Source organism: Natrix helvetica, assembly GCF_964273705.1.
Source record: "Natrix helvetica genome assembly, chromosome: 5".
In the NCBI taxonomy this organism is placed as follows: domain Eukaryota; kingdom Metazoa; phylum Chordata; class Lepidosauria; order Squamata; family Natricidae; genus Natrix; species Natrix helvetica.
The window spans coordinates 110581036-110588276 of NC_138551.1; positions in this window are offsets into that span (position 1 = coordinate 110581036).

Sequence of the window (7241 nt, forward strand, 5' to 3'; positions counted from 1 at the left end):
GATATTGAGTTATCTGATGATGAGGGCCTACCATTGGACCAACCTTCCTCGGGGTTATTTCGCCCAACTCTGTTTAAATCCTTATTATTTAAGGCAAAGGCTACCACTAACATGGGTGGTCCCACCACCCAGGATAGTACAGCTGTGGGATTGGATGCCACTGAGCGCCTGTTTGCAGAGCAAGTCTCGGAACAGGAAGTCATTCCCTTTCCCAAACTCTTTATTGACGTTATTCAGAAACAGTGGGCGCAACCCACGGCTGTTGCTCCTCCTAGCAATGGAGACAAAAAATTATATATTTCCACCCTGGAATTGGAAAAGATCCTTCAATTTCCTTCCGTGGATGCGCCCATTGCGGCTCTAGCTTCCCCAGCACTCATTCCTTCGGAGATTTCTGAAGGACTGAAAGCTGAGGACCGCAAGGCCGAACTGGTTATTCGTAAAACTCACCAAGCCGTGGCCTGGGCCCTACGCGCCGCCTCTGTGGCGTCCTTCTTCAACAGGACATCTTTGGTCTGGCTCAGGCAATTACAGTCTAGACTTGCCCCTGAAGACATGAGACTACACCAGGACGTCACTAAATTAATGGCGGCCCTGGAGTTCTCAGCGGATGCCACCCTCAATGCGGCCAAGTTTGCATCCCGAGCTGTAGTTTCTAATGTAGCATCTCGTCGCCTGCTATGGCTTCGCCATTGGCAGGCGGACGTATGTTCCAAGTGGCGCCTGGCTTCCACGCCCTTCAAAGGTGAGGCACTGTTTGGGCCAGTCCTTGACCCTATCCTTATCGAAACAAGGGACAAGCGCAAAGTTCTCCCTTCCACCGCCAGACGTAATGACAGGAGACAACAGCCATATAATAGGCGCCAAAACTTTAGGGCAGGGGACTCAGGTTTTACTACCACTCCATACGTTCCCCAGTATAACAGGAACTTTAACCAGTCTCAGGATAGGAGCCAGGACCGTTTTGGAACTAGGGATAGAGGCCGCCAGCAGAACCAACCACAGGCTCAGGCTAGGCGGCCATTTCGTGGGGGCGGCAACCGGTCCTTTCGGAGGTACCGGTGACTCCCACAGGGAAGGGGCCATAGGCGCTCGGCTTCTGGCCTACGCTCATCAATGGGCGGAGACCACATCTGACGCCTGGGCCCTTCAAGTAGTGAGGCAGGGCCTCACTCTGGAGTTTCTGTCCCTCCCCCCAAGACGCTTTATCCGTTGCCCTGTCCCCAGGTGCCAGGAGAAAAGACGTCTCATGGACGCAGAAATACAGCACCTCCTATCCATTGAGGCAATAGAGCAGGTTCCAAAAGGGCAGGAGGGGCTAGGATTTTATTCAATCTTGTTCCTAGTGTCCAAAAGCTCGGGAGGATGGCGGGCCATCCTCGATCTGAAACGGCTCAATCTATTCATAAAATACCAAAAGTTCAAGATGCAATCCCTCAAGAGCATCTTAGCATCCATACGCCAGGGCGACCTAATGACATCGGTCGATATAAAGGAAGCGTACCTCCATGTCCCAATCCATCAGGCACACAGAAGGTTCCTACGTTTTCACTATGCAGGCCGCCACTTCCAATATCGGGCCCTGCCCTTCGGCCTGTCAACGGCCCCTCGCACGTTTACCAAGCTCCTCGCAGTTGTGGCGGCCTCGCTCCGTACGGTTCCCATACGGGTCAACTGTTATCTGGACGATATCCTTCTTCTTTCAACAACTCATGCCCAGGCGTTACAGGACCTGGCGGTCACGATGGACACTCTGCAATGCCACGGATTTGTCCTGAACCTCGCCAAAAGCCACCTGCAACCGACCACGTCGTTGCTTCACCTGGGCACGATCATCAACTCCAGGACGTGCGAAGTGTTCCTGTCCCAGGACAGACGACAGAGTATTCATGCTCTGGTGAGTCACATATCATCTCAAAGACTCATACCTCTGGCCACTCTCTCCCAATTACTCGGGAAGATGATATCGTGCATCGATGTGGTTCCCTGGGCCCGGTTCCATTCTCGCCCGCTCCAGTGGTTCCTGCTCCCCTTCCAGAGAGCTCACACCAGTCACACCCAGACCAAGGTGCGCTTACCACCCAAACCACTCAGGTCCCTCCGGTGGTGGACTTCCTCCAAACTCCTCAGGGGGAGTCCGTTCAAGGAACCAGACCGCATCCAGGTGACAACGGATGCCAGTCTATTCGGATCCAGAGCTCATGCCCTGGATCGTGTAGCTCAGGACCGGTGGTCGAGTCAGGAACTCAGAAACAGCATCAATTGGCTGGAGTTGTGGGCCATTCGGCTGGCCCTACTGGAATTCAGGGACATTGTGTCACACAGCCACATACTAATTCTGACGGACAATGTGGCATCCAAGGCCCACATAAATCGCCAGGGAGGCATCCGCTCCAAGGACCTCATGTTGGAGGCGGAGAAGTTACATCATTGGGCAGAAGCCAGACTACTCTCACTGAAGGCGGAGCACATTTCGGGGGCCTCCAATACGCAGGCGGATTGGCTGAGCCGGTCGATGGTCGACCAAGCGGAATGGCAGCTCCACCCCACCCTCTTCCGGGAGCTAGCTTGCCGATTCAGCACACCGGAGGTGGATCTTTTTGCCCAGCCCTGCAATGCTCAGACATCTCGTTTCTACACCAGATTCCGGACTCAGGGGGCGGAAGGCACGGATGCTCTACGCAGCCCCTGGCCGCCCGGCCTTCTGTACGCATTCCCGCCTCTACCAATTCTTCCACTGGTCATCCAGAAAATACTCTCGGAACAAGCGGAAGTCCTGCTAGTGGTGCCAATGTGGCCTCGCCATCCCTGGTACGCTGATCTCGTCCATCTGTCAATCGGCCGCCCTTGGAGAATCCCGGACAACCAGATCCAGCTCAACCAGGGGGCTCTCATCCATCCGCACCCCCAGCTGTTGCAGTTAGCTGTGTGGCACGTGAGCGGGCTATGCTAACCGGTCTTCATTTCTCCAACAGAGTTATCGACACCATTCAAGCGGCTCGCAGGCCATCCACCACTCGTATTTACGAGGCCACCTGGCAGGCCTTCTGCAGGTGGTGCCGTTGCAATTCCATCATTCCAGTCAGGGCGTCGGTTCCGCAGGTACTTGAATTCCTGCAAACGGGCCTAGAGAAGGGCTTGGCACCCAACACTCTCCGCCGTCAGGTCGCCGCCCTGTCCACAGTCCTCAGTGGTTGTCGGGCCCGCCCGTTGACTCAACACGCATGGGTCAAGGCCTTCCTGAAGGGCGCTGCTAACATCCGGCCCCAGACCGTTCACCGTTATCCTACCTGGGATCTCCCGTTGGTGCTCAGGGCACTTACATCCTCACCCTTTGAGCCCATCCGCTCTATCAGCCTCCGTCTGCTCACGCTTAAGACGGCATTCCTGGTGGCCATTACGTCAGCCAGGAGAGTCTCCGAACTAGCTGCTTTCTCAATTCGACCTGACCTGTGCATATTTCATCCCAACAGAGTGGTCCTTCGCTTAGACCCGTCCTTCTTGCCCAAGATCAATACCTGGTTTCACAGGGCACAGGAACTTATTCTCCCAGACTTTTGTCCGCATCCCTCCCATCCACAGGAGCGGCAGTGGCATCACCTGGATGTTCGGAGAACTCTTCACCGCTATGTGAAGCGCACGGCTGTATTTCGCAAGTCAGAGGCACTCTTTGTCTCTTTTCAACCTTCCTCCATGTCACAGAAAGTCTCGCCTAACACCATAGGGCGTTGGCTAAAGGCATGCATTGCGCTCGCTTATGACACTCAGTCCCGGCCGGCTCCCAGGCGTATCACTCCCCACTCCACCAGGAGCGCAGCTACAACGGCGGCCTGGGCTACTCAAGCTTCGGTCGAGGACATTTGCAGGGCAGCTACTTGGTCGTCGCCATCTCCATTCATTAGACACTACAAGGTGGACTCACACGCTTCAGCCGAAGCATCCTTGGGCGGCGTGTGCTGCAGCAGGTGCTCGCCTCCTCTGCGGGCCCTGACCAGCCTGCTTCCCACCCTTAGGTCTACTGCTCTGGCATGTCCCATGCTTGGATTCCCCAAGCAGCGCACAGGAGAACGACCGTTGACTTACCTGAACGGTCCTTCTATGTGCGCTGCGAGGGGAATCCAATCCCACCCGCAGTTTCAGCTGGTCCGGGTCTCCCTTGAACTCTGATTCCTGACTGCTCTTTTTTCTGGACGTGACTTTTTGAATACTTTACTCTGGACGTGACTTGTTGATACCTACCAACTGCAGTCGTGATTGACATTTGATTCACATCTCCAATGGCTGTCCTTCGTACAAAACTGAATCTTCCAGGCAGAGGAGGCGTGGTCATCTAATTTACATAACTCAGTCTCTAGGCTAATGGACAAAGTTAACCCATGCTTGGATTCCCCTCGCAGCGCACATAGAAGGACCGTTCAGGTAAGTCAACGGTCGTTTTGCCTCATTTTACAATCTTGTTAAGTGAATCGCTGCAGTTGTTAAGTTAGAAACACGAATGAATCCGGGCTCCCCCCTTGACTTTGCTTGTCAGAAGATGGCAAAAGGGGATCACTTGGCACACACACACACACACACACACACACACACACACACACACCGACAGTGCAACTGTCAAGTCAGTATGTCTGGATTTTGATGACTGCAATAGTCAGAAGTGAAAAATGGTCCGCAGTCCCTTTTTTCAGTGCCGTCGTAATTTCAAACGGTCACTAAATGAACTGTTGTAAATCGACTCACTTGTTATAAAATTAGGGTTTTGTGTCTTAAGTAAGGATGGGAAAGGAGCAGCTTTGACCTCACAGGACCCCCCCCCCTTCCATCCTTTGCCCCTGGGGGGCTCCAACCTCTTGGCCCTGCCCATCTCATGGGTGGGATCAAATCTTTTGGCCCTGCCCCTTTTAGACTGGCCTTCAACTTGCTTTGGAAACAGCGTAGACCTTGAGAGCATAAAGAGCTTCATGGACAATGAGGAAGTGGACACCCCCAGGAGGTCCTGAGGAGCAGGCTGTCTTCTGCCAGGGTCTACCCTCCTCCGAATCCATAAAGGGTTGACCTTGTCACACCTGCACAACCGTGGTGTTCTCAAGGGTGGGTTTGTGTGTGAGTCTCATACTTGGACCCTCAGCCTCACTGCCTACCCTTTACCTTTGCCCCCTTTTCTTTGCCTTCAAGGATTTACAAAGGTTCCCTTCCATAGGAGCCAGAAACGTCTCCCGTGGCTATGTAGGGATCTTCTCGCATAGAATGAATGCCTCAACCCAGTCAACCACTCACCCTGGGAATAGATTCCTGACTCTTGGAAAGGAATAAAAATGCTTTTGTTTCCACCCAGAGACCCCTTCTGAACTCTGTGCTTGAAGTGGAAAAGAATGAAACATTGATTTTGGGTTTTGCCGATTAGACTGATAGATCCTTATAGAAATGACTACTTTCATATTATTATGAAAAAACAAAAAGTGATTTGATGTTAATGCCTTATTTTACTGCAACAGAGAGAGTCAGAAGTCAACACTTCTTTTTCCTAATCCTCACTTTTCTTTCCCCTCTTCCTCCCCACTGTTTTCCTATTTTGTTTTGTATTTTGCATCTTATTTTATCTTATAACTCAATAAAAATGTTAACAGAAGTACCAAGAGATTAGCCATCTTAATGTAACATCACAGCCTTATCAAAGATGGATTGCTTCCCTTTTTCTCTGTGGGAAAAGATTCCAGTCAAAGGGACAGGGAGGATAATTATTTGAGAGCAGCAAAATGTCTGTCGGCCGTCATCACGGGAAGATGGGCCAAAACTGCTGGGACAAACTAAATGGTGAAAAAAGCCCAAATCTTGGCATCAATGGAGGTTCTCACCAGAAAGTCAAAGTTATCTAGTCTGACCCCCTGCTCAAGCACCATTCCGGACAAGTGGCTGTCCAGTATCTTCTTAAGAACCCACAACGTCTGGAGGCAATTGTCCCCAAAGCTGGGCTCTTGCTTGGTGTTGAAGTAGATAAGTCACCGGACACAAGGTGTGATATAGAATCATACTTTTATTTTGGTACCAAGATATAAGGACCCCGGTTTGAAAAGCTAACCAAGGGCCAAGAGTAGAATCTTACAACGGTTTTTATAGTCAAGGGATGGTCGCGTTCAACTCTTTGCCCTTCCCCTAATAATGCATGCATAACAGATAATATTGATTGGTTATTTGGATTTCACGCCACTTGTTTTTTACCCCAGCTCACGGGTATCTTGCAAAGTGTGCCACCTCTATGTGGGTTTGGGGGATTTTCTTATAAGCGAGTTATTTTTGTTCCTAACATCCTGGCTAGTGGTTTTAAGGTGCTAACTTTTGTCTTGCTGTTCATGTGCAGTTCCCCTCCTTCCTATTGTAGAGCAGAGTAAAAGAACAAACAGTTTTATCTGAGGCAGCTACCCTGTGACCCCCACTCCCTCTGCAGTGAGAGAGATAGGAAAGGAGCAAAGTTTGTAATATTCAAGGCAAAGAAATGAAGACAAAAGTAAATGTTTTATCAGAATTCATATTCCTCACTCACATGTCCATTCCATCCACACCTAGGTCTTATCACCACATATGACTCTTCCTCTGATCCCCAAGGCCTCATCAGTGCATACATTCTATCATCTGATCCTTCACAAGCAGTTCCACTGGTTAATTGTTCTTCCTGTCAGGAAATTTCTTCTTAATTCCAGATTCCTTCTTTCCTTAGATTAGTTTCCATCCGTTGCTGCTTCTTTTTTTATTTTATTTTTAAATTTTATTTACAAACGTAAATATACACACACAAAACTTAGACGTATACCACATTTACACAATACAATACGAACAGAAGCTTCCTGTTCTTTTTAATAGCAATTGCCAATTGATATCGCTCACCTTATATTGTTTCCCCTTTTATTATATTTCATTTGTATTTCACCATTCTTAACTCTCTTTATTTTACTCCTCTGTCTGCTATATTGGCTGATTACCTCTAGTAAGTTTAAACCACTTGGATACATATATATGTGTTAATTCTCCTTAACTACTATTTTGGGGCTTTGTTATCTTCCTTCATTGATTCTTGTTTCTTTCCTCCATCCACCTATACCATTTATCCCATATCTGGTAGTATTCTGTTTCTTCTTTTCCCTGGATTTCTTTTGTTAATTTGTCCATTTCAGCACAGTCCATAACCTTTTTTATTATTTCATCTTTGCTTGGAATTAATTTGTTTTTCCATTTCTGGGCAAAGGCAA